At 39.1% G+C, this 17,554-nt stretch overlaps 1 protein-coding gene across 2 annotated transcripts in view; it reads right to left on the bottom strand.

Moving 5' to 3' along the window:
• LOC129692795 (UDP-glucuronosyltransferase 2B17-like) overlaps positions 1-5,396 on the bottom strand; it is a 40,129-nt gene extending 34,733 nt beyond the window's left edge. For both annotated transcript variants that reach the window (XM_055629286.1, XM_055629287.1), the window contains exon 1: positions 5,314-5,396. The gene's annotated coding sequence lies outside the window, so the exon portion shown is untranslated. The remainder of the gene's footprint in view (positions 1-5,313) is intronic.
• Positions 5,397-17,554: the final 12,158 nt, after the last annotated feature.

The following is a 17,554-nucleotide window of genomic DNA, read 5'->3' as shown; positions in this document are numbered from 1 at the left end:
GGATACAAGGTACATATCTAAACATAGTAAAGGTGATATACAGCAGGCCTATAGCCAAAATCAAACTGAATGAAGAAAAATTTAAAGCAATCCCACTGAAATCAGGGACAAGACAAGGCTGCCCACTGTCTCCATATCTCTTCAACATAGTGTTGGAAGTCCTTGCTAGAGCAATAAGACAGTTGAAGGAGATCAAGGGGATACAGATTGGAAAGGACGAAGTCATATTATCACTATTTGCAGATGATATGATAGTATACATGAGTGATTCAAAAAACTCTACCAGGGAACTCCTACAGCTGATAAACACCTTCAGCAGAGTGGCCGGATACAAAATTAACTCAAAAAAATCAGTAGCACTCCTGCATACAAAAGACAAAAGGGCTGAGAAAGAAATTAGAGAAACAACACCCTTCACAATAGCCACAAATGACATAAAGTACCTTGGTGTAACCCTAACCAAGGAAGTCAAAGACTTGTATGAAAAAAATTTCAAGTCTCTGAAGAAAGAATTAGAGGAAGATATGAGAACATGGAAAGATCTCCCATGCTCATGTCTTGGCAGGATTAACATAGTAAAAATGGCCATCTTACCAAAAGCAATCTACAGATTCAATGCAATTCCCATCAAATTACCAACACAATTCTTGGCAGAATTTGAAAAAACAATTCTCAACTTCATATGGAATAACAAGAAACCCAGAATTGCTAAAACAATCCTCTACAATAAAAGATCTTCTGGAGATCTCCATCCCTGATCTCAAGCTGTACTATAGAGCAACAGTTATAAAAACTGCATGGTACTGGCATAGAAACAGAATGGTGGATCAATGGAATTGAACAGAAGACACAGAAATAAACCCACACACTTACGGACACCTGATTTTTGACAAAGATGCCAAAACCATACAATGGAAAAAAAGATAGCATCTTCAACAAATGGTGCTGGTCCAACTGGATGTCTACATGTAGAAAAATGAAAATAGATCCATACTTATCACCCTGCACAAAACTGAAGTCCAAGTGGATCAAAGACCTCAACATAAAACCAGACACATTAAATCGGCTAGAAAAAAAAGTGGGGAATACGCTAGAACTCATTGGTACAGGAGAAAACTTCCTGAACAGAACACCAACAGCACAGGCTCTAAAAGCAACAATCAATAAATGGGACCTCATGAAATTGAAAAGCTTCTGTAAAGCAAAGGACACCGTTATCAAAACAAAGTGACTGCCTACAGATTGGGAAAGAATCTTCACCAACCCTTTATCTGACAGAGGACTCATATCCAATATATATACAGAACTAAACAAGCTGAAAAGCAATAAACCAAGTAATCCACTTAAAAAATGGGGAACAGAGCTAAAGAGAGAATTCTCTGTAGAGGAATATCGTATGGCAGAGAAGCTCTTAAAGAAATGCCCAACCTCATTAGCCATTAGGGAAATGCAAATCAAAACAACCCTGAGATTTCACCTTACACCCATCAGAATGGCCAAGATGAAAAACTCAAGTGACAACACATGCTGGAGAGGTTGTGGAGAAAAGGGAACCCTTTTCCACTGCTGGTGGGAATGTAAACTGGTACAACCACTCTGGAAATCAATCTGGCGCTTTCTCAGACAACTAGGAATAGCGCTTCCTCAAGATCCAGCCATACCATTCCTAGGCATATACCCAAATGAAGCGCAAGTACACAAAAAGGACATTTGCTCAACCATGTTTGTAGAAGCTTTATTTGTAATAGCCAGAAGCTGGAAACAACCCAGATGCCCCTCAACTGAAGAATGGATGCAGAAACTGTGGCACATCTATATAATGGAGTATTACTCAGCAATGAAAAATAAGGAAATCATGAAATTCGCAGGTAAATGGTGGGACCTGGAAAGCATCATCCTGAGTGAGTTGTCCCAGAAGCAAAAAGACATGCATGGTATATACTCACTAATATAAACATACAACATAGAATAAACCCACTAAAATCTGTACATCTAAACAAACTAATCAAGAGACAGGACCCTAACTAAAATGTTCAATCCCCATCCTGAAAGGCAAAGAGGATGGACATCAGAAGAAAAAGAAAATAAGAAACAACCTCGGAACCTGCTACAGAGGGCCTCTGAAAGCCAGAAGAAAACAGGAAACAACCTTGGACCCTGCCACAGAGGGCCTTTGAAAGCTTCTGCAGTATAGACTGTCAAAGCAGATGCTGAGCCTGATGGCCAACTGATGGGCATAGTGAATGGAATTTTATGTAAGAAGTGGGAAATAATAAGAGCTGGAGGGGACGGGAACTCCACAAGGAGAGCAACAGTACAAGATAATTTGAACACAGGGAACTTCTCAGATAATCATACTCCAATCAAGGACTATTCGTGGAGATGACCTGGAACCCCTGCACAGGTGTAGCCCATGGCAGTTCAGTGTCCAAGTGGGTTACATAGTAATGGGAAGAGGGACTGCCTCTGACATAATCTGATTGGCCTGCTCTTTGATCACCTCCCCCTGAGGGGGGAGCAGCCTTACCAGGCCACAGTAGAGGACAATGCAGCCACTTTTGATGAGAACTGATAGGCTAAGATCAGAAAGAAGAGGAGAACCTCCCCTATCAGTGGACTTGGGGAGTGGCATGCATGCAGAAAGGGAAGGGAGGGTGGGATCGGCAGGGGAGGAGAGAGGGGTTTATGGGGGAATACAAAATGAATAAAGTGTAATTAATAAAAAATTTAAAAAAAAGAAGAAAAAAAAATAAACAAAAATGCAAATCAAAGAACCCTGAGATTTCACCTTACACCCACCAAAATGGTGAAGATCAAAACCTCAAGTGATAATGCATGCTGGAGAAGATGTGTATAAAGGGGAACCCTCCTCCATTGCTGGTGGGAATGTAAACTTACACAAACACTTTGGAAATAAATCTGGAGCTTTCTCAGACAATTAGGAATAGTGCTACCTCAAGATCCAGCTATACCACTCCTAGGCATATATCCAAAAGAGGCTCAAGTAATAAGGACATTTATTCAAACATGTTAGTAGCAGCTTTATTTGTTATATCCAGCACCTGGAAACAACCCAGATGTCCCTCAGTGGAGGAAATCATGAAATTTGCAGGCAAATGGTGGGATCTAGAAAAGATCATACTGAGTAAGGTATCGCAGTAGAAGACACACATGGTATATACTCACTTATAAGTGGATATTATAACATAGGATAAACGTAATAAAATCTATACACCTAAAGAAGCTACGCAAGAAAGAGGACCCTGGGTAAGATGATCAATCCTCACTCAGAAAGACAAATGGTATGGACATTGGAAAAAGGATAAATCAGGGAACAGGACAGGAGCCTAACACAGAGGGACTCTGAAAGACTCCATCCAACAGTGTATCAAAGCAGATGCTGATACTCATACCCAAACTTTGGGCAGAGTTCAGGGAATGTTATGAAAGAAGGTGGAGATTGTAAGACCTAGAAAGGACAGGAGCTCCACAAGGAGAGCAACAGAATTAAAAAATCTGGGCACAGGATTCTTTTCTGAGACTGATACTCCAACCAGGGACGATTCATGGATATAACCTAGAACCCTTACTCATATGTAGCTCATGGCAGCTCAGTCTCCAAGTGGGTTTTCTAGTTAGAAGAACAGGGAATGTCTCTGACATGAACTCAGTGGCTGGCTCTTTGATCACCTCCCCCTGAGGGCAAACAACCTTACCAGGACACAGAAGAGGACAATGCAGCCAGTCCTGTAGAGACCTGATAAGCTAGGGTCACATTGAAGGGGAGGAGAACCTCCCCTATCAGTGGACTTGGAGAAGGGCATGGGAGGAGATGAGGAAGGGAGGGTGGGGATAGGAGGGGATGAGGGAGGGGGATAGAGCCAGGATATAAAGTGAATAAACTTTAATGAATATTTAAAAAATAAAGAAAATGACCATATGATCCAGATGCACTAATCTCGAGCATACACCCAAAGCACTCTGTGTGCTACTACGGAGCTAGTTTTCCAAACACACTCATTGTTGCTCTGCACACAACAGCCAGCAAATGCAACTGCACTAGATGTTTATCCTCAGAAGAATGGATGATGAAATCATGATATAGCTAGATGATCCATAGGGAGAGAGAGAGCACAGAATTTCATTCGGCTGTAAAGAAAAATGAAATTTGCAGGAAAGTGGATGAACTAGAAAACATATTTAATTCATAGTGTCTGTAGAGACTAGGAAACTAAAATGGGGCAAAGAGATAGGGCAGGAATCCTGAAGTGAGGTTGAGATTGTGGAACACAGGGAATATGAAAACAGAGAGGGGGAGGAGATGTTTCGACAAGTAGGACAAAGATAGAGAAGAAAAGGATTGGGGAGAGAAGATCAAAGAAAATTAAGTATATATAAAGAAATCATACTGAAACCTACTACTGTACAAACTTCATGTGAAATATCTAAATGAAGGTTCCCTGCCTGACTGCATAAAGCAGCTCTTGAAAGCTGTGTGATCCAGGCTGCCCTTGTTCATTATGCTATGATGTACCCAGAAGACCGCTGTCCCACCAGATGGTAGTGCCATGCTGTTTGATCTTGCCACACACCATCATCATGAGCCACAGATATTTTTATAGCGATCGAAAATATAGTAAAACAAGAGAAATACAAGGGGTGTTTGCAATCCTATAGAAAGAATTTTTGGCTTAAATTCATGTAACAAATTATGTTATTTGTGTTTTTATCATCAAAGTTTACAATAGCACAATTACTGACAGTTATTTAATAACTATTGATACTCGCCTTTATGTTTTTATATACTAATATGCAATGCAGGTCAGACATATGGGCTTCCAGAGTATACAGTTTTTGACACTGCTCTAAAAATGCCACACAATATTTGTAATCGAAAAATGCAAAGTCATTCCCTCTTGAGGGGAAGATAGCACTTATAAAACTGAAAGAGATGCAAAATGAACTTTTAGGACTTTGGGGTCATCTAAGTTCTGTTTGACAAACTACACTCTACACCATCAGATGCTGCCAGTGAATGGTGGACTTGGAACTGGAGGAGGGACACATTAACTTCTTGTTTGATTTATTGTTGCATATCACCATGAGTTAGCAAAGTGTTGTAAGCAACTATTAATATTTACTATTGGTTTATCTTCTTGTAATGCTTGCTGTTAATTTTAAACAGCTGTATAACCAAATCACACAGAGACCGGGCTTTTAGTTAACCTAGAACACAATGCTGGGCAATATTTACTCCCTCCTAAACCTCCAAGCCCTCAGTTTCCTAACATTGATTTCCCACATTATACTTGCTTTTTGTGAAATCTTAGGTCTGGTTCATGCTCCAAGTCCTCCAAGATCTCTCTTCCAGCTCAGCTCTCCTTGCTCTCCTCTAGCTCTCCTTCTCCTCCCACTTATCTTCTGCCTTTTGGCTCCTCCCCTCTTTCCTGTCCTCTGGCTCCTCCCTACTCAGCATTGTGTCTAGTTGCTTTTATTTTGTTCCTGTTTACACAACAGTTGAGACAGGATGCTTAGAATGAGTATCACAATGCAATATCCAGATTGAAACCAGAGAGTTGGGGGTGGGGAAATCATCATTTGAATTAACAACGGTAAGGCATATACATTTTAAAAGAACATTATATCAACAGCAAGGACAGCCAATGTGAAAGCAGCCTTTGCATTGCACCCAGATACCTACAAAACTTACCTGGGTCCATCTACTGATGCCGGTGGGTGATGTCTGACTTTAACCCAGGAAGTTGAGTAAACATGCTGATGTGGCCATGGATTACAGCCATCGGATCACTATCAGCAAACTCTGCATGAACTTGTACTGAGATCCTGAGGTGAAATCAGTTCTTACTGACCCCAGCAAACAGGACTCCTTTAATTTGAGATTTTCTCTGTGTATTTGATGAAACAGGAATTTGAAGATTGCATCACTACAAAATGGGTCTTAAGTAAGTACATGAGTATTAAAAGTAATGATTTCAGAAATAGTATTCACAATTCTCAAAGGACTTTGCAGAGTAATTAAATATTCTGAGCAGCATTGCAGACACTCATGACCAAGCCATCAGATTCAAACGTTGACATTATTCTTGAAGGTGCCACTAGTCAGTGTTTTGAGTTCATGGCTGAGACATTTAAAATACTTTTTTAATGTATACTTTCTGTGAGTCTTTCCTAATTATATGGTGGGGAAGCACAGTGGACGACTCCCTCTCCATCTTTTGTGCTGTTGTTCTGTCAGAGTTAAGTGAGTAGATGATATTCATATAGAGAGTAAAAGTACAGTTTATGTGTTCTGTTTTTGGTTTTTGGTTCCAATACTTGATGAGAAGAGATGAAAATAATTTTGTAGTGAAGTTCTAGGTAAACTTTAGATGGGTGATATATAATCTTAATATTTCTGTTCCTGTGAAGGTGAACTTTATGTTGTTCTTTTAATCAAAATTCTGGATTTTTGTAGAACAATCAGGGAATCTGCTGTGAAATTGTATCTCCTAGCAACATAAGAACTTATATCCATAAAAGTGATCACCAACATGAACTCCTAAACATGAGTTGAAAAAGGAGAACAACAACAGACATGCCCCACTCCATACACAACACACAAAAGATCAACCCTACAGCTGCAGGAAACTAAGGAATGCTGAGTGTGGGAGAATTGTCTTCCCCAGGTCAGAACACACCAATTGGTTATGTAATACCAAATGGTCATCCCTGAAAACATACATACATACAAGACTTAGCTGGTTATATTTAGGAGTGTGAGAGAGATGAAAAGCAAGGAAGACAGAGGAAAAAAGAGAGAAGAGAGAGATCATGCATATAACATTTAAAATCTACATAAGAGAGGAAACATGTAATACTCTCTTTCTTAGCTTAGCTAATTACTCTAATATAATGAACTTGTTTTGTCCATTTTCCGGAAAAGGACATGACTTCATTTATTAAGGCTGAAACACTCTTACGTATATAAAGTACTTTTCCTTTGTTCTCTGTGCTAAAACCTAAGCTGTTTCCACAACTTAACTAATGTGAAGAGGGTTAAAACATTGATGTGCTTACATCTCTGTGATGTGCAACCTTGGAATCACAGAAGTTCATGTCCAGGAATGGTAAAGTTAGGTCACAGATAGTCTAATTTAGCTGTGTTCCATTATTTGCTTGTTTTGGTTTTTTTTTTTGTATGTTTGTATGTCGTGTGTGTGTGTGTGTGTGTGTGTGTGTGTGTGTGTGTGTGTAAACAAATATGAAATACAACCTGCTTGGTCTAAGGGAATTTTATGAAAGAGGGAGTAGAAAGATGGTAAGATTCATATTGCCAGGAAGTCTGTTGTTAAACAGTCTCTCCTAGAGACGCTGCATAAACAGGACAGAAACAATGGTTAAGATCGTTGGACATGTTAACATGAAAGGGTAAATCTCAAGAGGTCCCTCTACTAGACAAAGAACTACAAACAACTATTGACTTTTGGGAGGAAGAGACTTAGCATCTCCCAGGAATGAGTCCCTTTGTTGGTTGTCCTGATCAGAGTGGTCAGCACTGAAACCATGAGCACACAACCAGAAAAATACGGTCTTCTGAGAACAGTGTGTTCCCATCCTTTGCCCTTTTACTAATTACGCCACCTCTTAATTTTAGTGTTAAGTTTGTGCACTCAGTGTATTCTGTGCATCAGTCCTCTGTCAGGAATGCAGCCGGCAGGGTTTTCTCTCCTTTCTTGGCTGTGTTTTGTCTTCATGGTAGCATTTGCTGTGTAGAAGCTTTTTAATTTCAGGCAATCCCACTTGTCAGTTCCTGACTTCATTTCTTACCTATGAGAGTTCTTTTCAGAAAGTCCTTGCCTAACACCATGTCTTGAAATATTCCTCTTCTTTCCTGTACTAGTTTCTAAGTTTAAGTCTAACATTAAGGTTTTTAGTCCATTTTGAAGACCTTTGTGTTCAGGGTGAGAAATACAAATCTAGGATCAACCTTACACATGTGGGTGTAATTTTTCTAGCACCATTTATCGCAAAATTTTCATCCAGTGTATGATTTTCTCATCTCTTTTCTAAAAGTGATGCTGGTGGGAGCTGTGCGTGTTCGTTGAGTCTAGTCTCTTGTCTCTAGTCTCTAGAACTACATCTCCATTTTGTGCTAGTATCATGTCACTGTAGTTACTACGACTATGCAGTGTAATTTCAAATTAGACACGGTGATACTTACTGCATTTTTTTTCCTCAGGACGACATTGGCTATTTGGGATCTTCTGATCTTTCATGTGAGTTTTGGGATGTTTTCTACTTCTGTGAAAAGTATCATCTTTTTGTTGATAAGAATTGGGCAGAATCTTTACAGTGGTTTTGTTAGTAAAGTAATTTGTACAATATTAATTGTCATAAAAAGAAAGGCCTTTCCATTTTATAGTGCCCTTTCAATTTTTTCCTTCAGTGTTGTAAATTTTGCACTATATTGGTCTTTCCCCTTATCCTTTTGGTGAGGTAATTCTTATGTTATATTTCAGTGGTAGTGATGGTGTTTCATTGCAAAGCTGTTTTGAATAGAATTTTTTTTCAATTTCATCTTCAGAATGCGCATTATTGACTTAAATTACACCTCCTGTTTTCTCATGTGTGGTTTTGTGTGTGCTTTGCTATGTATACTCATATGTGCATTGTGTGTGTGTAGCACATGTATGTGTATGTGTGGAGGTCTGGGGTTGATACTATGAGTCTTCCTCAATCACTCTCCATGTCTTTTATTAAGTCAAAGTACATCATTTGAACACAGACCTCACCGACATGGACTAGTCTAGCTAGCTGACTTCATCTGCAGTTTCCCTGTCTCCATCTCCTGAACAATGACATACAGGTGGATGTCCACATGCATCTGGGTTTACTCTATTTCTTATGCTTGATTGACAAGTGCTTTCACTGCTGAGTCATCTGCTGATATTTTTATATTGATTTTGTGTAAAATCACTGCTGAAAGTTCATTGCTTCTAAGAGTTGGATAATGGATTATTAGGGTCTTTTACATAGATGATCATACAATATGCAAATAGCAGAAAACATTTTTATTTCCTACTTTAATCCATTTTATTTCTTCCTCTTGTATTTTTGCTCTAGCTAAGTTTTTTATAATTTTTATTTTATTTTTTTTCTTTACAATTTATTCATTATATATCCCAATTGAAGCCCCATCCCTCGACTTCTCCCAGTCCCACCCTGCCTCCCTCTTCCCCCATCTCCTTCCCCTAGTCCATTTAAAGGGGGAGTTCTTCACTATTGCCAACTGCCCATAGCTTCTTAAGTCTCATCAGGACTATGTGGATCCTCCTTCTCCTTGGCCCGGCAAGGCCGCATCATCAGAGGCAAAGTGATCAAAGAGCAGTCAGCTGAGTTCATGATAGAGGCAGTCCCTGCTCTCCTCACTCAGAGATCCACGTGCAGACTGAGCTGCCAATCTGTCACATCTGAGCAGGGGGTCTAGTTCCTCTTTATGCATGGTCCTCCATTGGTGCATCAGTCTCTGTAGGAATCACTGGGTTTGAATCTTTATCTAGCTAAGATTTTAAGGACACTATATTAAGTACACATGGACAAATTGGCCCATGTCTTATGCCTGATCTCAGTGGTAATACTTGTGTTTCAATCGTTTAGTATATATTATCTACACATTAAATATATATGTATATATATCTCCTTTTTATAGTCCTTTAACTCACAATTTCTTGAGGGCTTTCATGGTGAAAGAATTTTGGATTTTCTAAAGGATATTTCCCATCACTTGAGAAAATATTCCCAGCAGCAATGGAGGAGGGTTCCACTTTCTCCACAACCTCTCCAGCATGTGTTGTCACTTGAGTTAGTCATCTTAGCCATTCTGATGGGTATAAGTTTAAATCTCAGGGTCATTTTGATTTGCGTCTCCCTGATGGCTAAGGATGTTGAGTGTTTCTCTGTCATTCTATATTCCTCTATAGAGAATTCTCTGTTTAGCTCCGTAGCCCATTTTTTAATTGGATTACTTGATTTATTGCTTTTTAACTTCTTTAATTGTTTTTATTTGCTGGATATCAGCCCTCTGTCAGATATAGGGTTGGTGAAGATCCTTTTCCAGTCTGTAGGCTGTCGTTTTATTCTGACAACAGTATCTTTTGCTTTACAGAAGCTTTTCAGTTTAATGAGGTCCCATTTAATCCTCACTTGGAAAGACAAATGGGAGGTGCATTGGAAGTAGGAGAAAACAAGTAACAGGACAGGAGCCTACCTCAGAGGTCCCCTGAAAGACTCTACCTAGCAGTGTATCAAAGCAGATACTAAGACTCATAACCAAACCTTCAGGAGAGTGCAGGGAATTATATGAAAGAAGAGGGAGTTAGTATGACATGGAAAAGATAGGAGCTCCACAAAGACCAAATATATCTGGGCACAGGTGTCTTTTCTGAGACTGACACTGTACCAAGGACCATGTATGGATATAACCTAGAACCTCTGCTCAGATGTAGCCCATGGTAGTTCAGTAACCAATTGGTTTCCCATGGTAAGGGGAACAAGGACTATTTCTGACAGGAACTCAATGGCAGGCTTTTTGACCTCCCCACCCCCCAAGGGAGGAGAAGTCCTGCTAGGCCACAGAGGAGGACTTTGCAGCCAGTCCTGAAGATACCTGATAAAACAGGGTCAGATGAAAGGGGAGGAGGTCCTCCCCAATTAGTGGTCTTGGAAAGGGGCAGGGAGGACATGAGGGAGGGAGGGAAGTTTTGGGAGGGAATGAGAGAGTGGGATACAGCTGGGATACAGAGTTAATAAAATGTAACTAACAATAAACTAACTAACTAACTAACTAACTAACTAACTAACTAACTAACTAACTAATTAACTAACTAAATAAATAAATAAATAAGAGAAAATATAAAACTTTTTGTGACTCTCCAACAATGGACCTTACATCCATTCTCAAATTTCATTTCTATTGTTCCATTTAATGGACTTAAAATTACTCATTATCATTTTAACTGTAGAAAAAAAAAGTTGTGTTACTTCCTGATATCTCATTTTCACTTTGGAAAATATTTTCCCATGAGAAGATTCTAGTTGTAAACTAATGAATACATGGAGATGAAATCAAAACTTCATCACTTGGATGACAAAGCTGTGACATTTTTTAATTTTTATTGTTGAAACCGTCCCATATGTTGAGCCCAGCTCTCCTTCAAACATGATCTCCTTTTTCCAACAATTCTTATTGCATGCATTAATGTATTTGTGCACACATATTTACTACTAAATATAATATGTTTAGTCCATATACTGTTACTCATATGTATGTTTTCATGGCTGAGTATTTGGCACTGAACAACCAATTGGTGTGCTCTTTCCTGAGAAGGACATCTTGTCTAACTCCCAGCTGTCTTGGTTGCCTATAGTTCTTTATGTAGGGTTGAGGATTGTCAGCTTTTCTCCATCCAGTTTGGCATGTTTTTTGTTGTCCTCCTTTTGCATCTCGTGTTTGGGCAGTCATGTTGTTGAGACTTTGGGGGGTGCTTAGCTTCTGACATTCCTAGCAGATAGCCTCACAGAAAACTCCATGATCCTCTGGCTCTTACAATCTTTCTGCTCCCTTTTCTACAATGTTTCCTGAGCTTTCCATGCAGTATTGTTTTGTAAATGTTTCACCAGGACTGTGTTCCACAACTCTGCAATTTAATTGGTGTGGTTTTCTGTAGTGCTCTCTAAAAATTGTCAGGAGACCTTTCTTTGATGAAGGGTAAATATTCACCTGGGGGCATATGGATAACAAGAGGAAAACTATGCCTGGCTCTGAAAACCTAGCTAACTACAAAGCACTAGCAAAGTCCTGATTATTGGAGGAAAATCTACAATCATTAATTTGCTATCACATTCATTTTTAATCAGCTGTTGAGTACTTTTGATTTTTTAAATTGGTTTGGTGTACTGTCAAATTAACTTCCTTTCCTGTTAAAGTGTTTTTTTTTTTTTTTTTTTTTTTTTTTTTCTGAGATAGAAAGGAGATGTTATGGTGTTATTGAGAATCCACCATGATCAGCCAGTAAATCCCCTGGAAGGTGTGATTATCTGGATAGTTTGTCATGATCAGCCAGTAAATCTCCTTGATCAGGTGACCATGTGGATAGTTTGCCATGAGCAATAAAGAAACTATGGTGGCAGCCCTTATCTGCAGCAATTTCAGTGCTATGCCTGGTTGAGCTTAGGTTCCTGATAGCATGTGTAATGACTGTGACACTCATTATCACAGAATATTACCTAGTTTGTTGAAACTGAAAAGAAAAATTAAAAAGCTTATATCACATAATCATGTTCATGTTGGCAAGACTTTTAATACCTGATTTGCTTTTCCTGAGACAAAATACTTTAAAAATGAACTTGTCAAATCTTTGCAAGATATTCACTACCTGTCCTAAGAGAGCACAATATTTGTTACTCAAGAAAAGTTATTTTTAAAATAAATATAGAAATATCTATATTGGTTTGTTTGTTTTTATTAGTTCTTTGAAATTTTTGAAACATTTTGATCATAGTAAGTCTCCCTCCCCCAAATATTGCAAGATCTATCCATGTCCTTCCCTTCCAACTTTCTGTGTTCCCATCCTTATCAAGGCCATGTGCTACACAAATTTTCTTAGGTTCATGGCCGTCTACTAGAGCATGGATGAGTTCTCAGGGGCTTTAGGGGAAACTGACCCTTTCCCTTCCAGTACTTAAGAGCTACCAATAGTTCTTTGGTTACAGGTGGACTTTCATGCCCCAAACTGTCACTGTGCTAGGATTTGGTCTGGTTTGGAAACACAACTCTTGTATGTTGAATCACAACTTCTCTGAATTCATATGTGCAACTTTCCTGCTGTATCCATATTACATTCTTTCCTTGTAGTTACCTACTGCTCTTATGTTCTTTCCTCCTCCACCATGATCCTTGAGCCTTTACTGGGAAGAATCAGTACATGTGTTCTGTTCAGGGCTGTACAATCTGTGGTCTCTTGTTCTCTGTACCTTGGCCAGTTGTAGCTCTAGTTATTGATTATCTATTGTAACCAGAAGCTTGTCTGAGAAGATGCCTTAATCTGGGAGTATACTGGTAAATAAATATAAAATGGTTTACAAGTATGTCCATTTAGCAGAATAATATTCTCTGCTAGGATCTATGATTTGTCTAACTGTAGGTGTTTGGTCTAATAATGGTGCCAGATACAGCTTTATATTGTGTAACAAGCCTCAAATCCAATCATAAAATGACTGAGTACTCTCCTGGATCTTGTGCTACTATTGCTTCATTGGGTATGTCTGTCTGTCAGGCCGGTTGTTATTGTAGCTCATGGGGTTCACAGGTCAGTGCCAACATGATTTCTCTGTTTCTCTGTGTTCTGTGATTGAAATATGTGGTGTTTTCAGCAATAGGCACAGCGTACACAGGTGTTCCTTTTCTGCCACATCCACACCAACCTTTATCAGCACTTTTTTTTATCTTAGCCATTCTGTTAGGGTAAGATGAAATGAAATTTCAGTGTATTTTTAATTCGCAGTTCCCTCATGTCTAGGGATATTGAAAATTTTTAGATATTTTTCAGCAGTTAGTATTCTTTTTATTTTTGAGAATTCTATTTTATCCCAGCTGCATTTTTATTGAAGATAAAATTTTTATACAATACATTATCTTCCTTCATCTCCCTATAGATCATCCCCCCCTTTACACCGAGCTATCTCCATGCCTTCTTTCTCTCTTTTTAGAAGACAAACACACAATTTTTTTTACAAAAATATACGCCACAAGAAAAATAAAATCATAAAGACATACACCCATGTACACACACACACACACATACACACAGTCAAAAAATTCCATAAAACACAAAATCAGAAACCATAATAGACAAGCAGAAGAGCAATCCAATATGAGGGGGAAGATCTTCATAAACACTATTGAGTTTACTCTGTGTGGACTATCTACTGCTGGGCTTGGGGCCTCCTCTTAAGTGTGGTCTGTATACACAGAGAAACCCTGTTCAATGTCTCAATTTTTAACTTTGTTGAAATGTGTGGTTGTAACTCACAAGTTATCCACCATGCTAATTACTAAGATTGGCCATATTTCACAAACTGCTCATAAAACCTTTGAAAAATCCATGCATCACATGAATTGGTTCTATAAGTAGTCAGCGTATTTAAATATCATTTTAGTATAGAATTTCAGTTTTTGATATTTTTTCATGTAATAAAAATATATTTAAGTTTATCTGATGGTGAATCATATCCAGGATGTCAGGCTTGGTTAGCAAGTATTGCTGAAAACTGAGCAGCACCCCAATCATTTTTTTCCCAATATTTTTAAAAAAATTTTTATTAATTACACTTTATTCACTTTGTATCCCCCTGTAGCTCCCTCCTTCCTCCTCCCCCCAATCCCTCCCTTCCTCTCCCTTCTCTGCATATGCTCCTCTCCAAGTCCACTGATAGGGGAGGACTTCTTTTCCTTCCTTCGGTTCCTAGTCAATTAGGTCTCATCAGGAGTGGCTGCATTGTCTTCCTCTGTGGTCTGGTAAGGCTGCTCCCCACTCAGGTGATCAAAGAGCAGAACAATCAGTTCATGTCAGAGACAGTCCCTGTTCCCATTACTATGGAACCCACTTGGACACTGAACTGCCATGGGCTACATCTGTGCAGCGGTTCTAGGTTATCTCCATGCTTGGTACTTGGTTGGAGTATCAGTCTCAGGAAAGACCTCTGTGCTTAGATTTTTTTGGTTCTGTTGCTCTCCTTGTGGAGCTCCTGTCCTCTCCAGATCTTACTATTTCCCAATTTTTTTTTTCATAAGATTCCCCTGCACTCCGCCCAAATGTTGGCCATAAGCCTCAGCATCTGCTTTGATACCCTGTAAGGTAGAGCCTTTCAGAGGCTCTCTGTGGCAGGCTCCTGAATTTTTCCCTGTTTTCTCCATTTTCTGATGTCCCTTCTCATTTCCTTTCTGGATAATGATCAAGCGTTTTAGTCAGAGTCCTCCCTCTTGATTAGTTTCTTTGGGTGTACAGATTTTAGTAGGTTTATCCTATATATTATGCCTATATGAGCGAGTATATTCCATGTGTGTCTTTCTGCTTCTGGGATACCTCACTCGGGATGATCTTTTGCAGTTCCCACCATTTACCTGCAAATTTCATGATTTCCTTGTTTTTTTATTGCTGAGTAATATTCCATTGTGTAGATGTACCACAATTTCTGTATCCATTCTTCAGTTGAGGGGCATCTGGGTTGTTTCCAGGTTCTGGCTATTACAAATAAATCTGCTACAAACATGGCTGAGCAAGTATCCTTATTGTGTACTTGAGCCTCTTTTGGATATATGCCTAGGAGTGGTATAGCTGGATCTTGAGGAAGTGCTATTCCTTGTTGTCTGAGAAAACACCAGATTGATTTCCAGAGTGGTTGTACCAGTTTACATTCCCACTAGCAGTAGAGGAGGGTTCCCCTTTCTCCACAACCTCTCCAGCATGTGTTGTCACTTGAGGTTTTGATCTTGGCCATTCTGATGCTTGTAAGGTGAAATCTCAGAGTTGTTTTGTTTTGCATTTCTCTGATGACTAATGACGTTGAGCATTTCTTTAGGTGTTTCTCTGCCATTTGATATTCCTCTATTGAGAATTGTCTGTTTAGCTCTGTACCCCATTTTTTAATTGGATTACTTGATTTGTTGGTTTTCAACTTCTTTAGTTCTTTATATATACTGGATATTAGTCTTCTGTCAGATATAGGGTTAGTGAAGATTCTTTCCCAATCTGTAGGCAGTCATTTTGTTTTGATGACAGTGGCCTTTACTTTACAGAAGCTTTTCAGTTTCATGAGGTCCCATTTATTGATTGTTGATCTTAGAGGCTATGCTGTTGGTGTTCTATTCAGGAAGTTGTCTCCTGTGCCAATGAGTTCTAGGGTATTCCCCACTTTTTCTTCTAACCGATTGAATGTGTCTGGTTTTATGTTGAGGACTTTGATCCACTTGGACTTCAGTTTTGTGCAGGGTGATAAGTATGGATCTATTTTCATTTTTCTACATGTAGACATCCAGTTAGACCAGCGCCATTTGTTGAAGATGCTATCTTTTTTCCATTGTATGGTTTTGGCATCTTTGTCAAGGATCAGGTGTCCATATGTGTGTGGTTTTATTTTGGGGTCTTCTATTTGGTTCCATTGATCCACCAGTCTGTTTTTATGCCAGTATCATGCAGTTTTTATTACTGTTGCTCTATAGTACAGCTTGAGATCAGGGATGGAGATACCTCCAGAAGAGCTTATATTGTAGATGATTGTTTTAGCAATTCTGGGTCTTGTTATTCCATTCGAAGTTGAGAATTGTTATTTCAAGGTCTGCCAAGAATTGTGTTGGTAATTTGATGGGAATTGCATTGAATCTGTAGATTGCTTTTGGTAAGATGGCCATTTTTACTATGTTAATCCTGCCAAGCAATGAGCATGGGAGATCTTTCCATCTTCTGATATCTTCTTCTAATTCTTTCTTCAGAGACTTGAGATTTTTTTCATACAAGTCTTTGACTTGCTTGGTTAGGGTTACTCCAAGGTACTTTATGTCATTTGTGGCTATTGTGAAGGGATTTTGTTTCCTTAATGTCTTTCTCAGCCTTAATTTTTTACAAAAAAAAAACTGCAAAGGCTTGCTGATATAAGCTGGTCTGTTGCCAGTCTTATAGTGTGGCACTCCAAGAACGGCAAAGGATGCCAAACAATGATGTATAATATGGCACATAGTTTCTGCAGAATGCATGGTAGCAAAGATAATCCTGTACAGGTATCAATAATGACATGGATAAATTTTAATTCCCAAAATTCCATAAAATGGCTCACATCCATCTGCCATAGCTGACCTGGGGTCAGCCCACAGGGGTTAACACTAAATGAGGTACTGGGTGGAAGACATGACAATTATTACATTTTTTAACAATTTCTCTGGCTTGTTTTAGGTAGGGGCTTGGCTTGCCTAGCTCAAATGTCAGCTTTAGCCTCTCCTTTCCTGTGCTTAGACCAGTTAGTCAATGACCAATAAGATAAAGATCGAATGTATATCAACATAAGGCAGGAAATCCCCCTATAAGCGGGATACCCCCTTGAAGGATAAGAATTTGTCCAACCTAAGACAGGCATGGTCCTTTTGTTTAAATTTGAAAGGAAGGAACTGTGGCAGCCAAAATGAAGTGCATATTGCTGTTTGGCCTGAGCCTGAGCAGTGGTTTCAGGTAAATGGAAACCATTGCCTCCTGGCCTTGGCAGACATGGGTCTAATCTAAAGTTCAGTTTCTCAGAGACTGACCTTGGCAGTCCTTGCAGTGGGGTGTTCTGTCCCTGAGAACTAGATAATAAACTCTGTGCTACTCTGAGAACCAGATACCAAATCTTGTGAAACCTTGAGTGAAGCTGTTGCTGTGAATAAATTGCTTGTGATCTTTTGCTTTATAAGCGCTGCTTGAATGCTTAACAAATGGCACCTTGATCAGAATCTTGACTTGGTGTC

This window comes from Psammomys obesus, unplaced genomic scaffold, assembly GCF_907164565.1.
Source record: "Psammomys obesus unplaced genomic scaffold, mPsaObe1.curated_primary_1811, whole genome shotgun sequence".
Taxonomy (NCBI): Eukaryota; Metazoa; Chordata; class Mammalia; order Rodentia; family Muridae; genus Psammomys; species Psammomys obesus.
The sequence above is the reverse complement of the archived record's forward strand: the minus strand, read 5'-3'. Positions and strand labels throughout refer to the sequence as shown.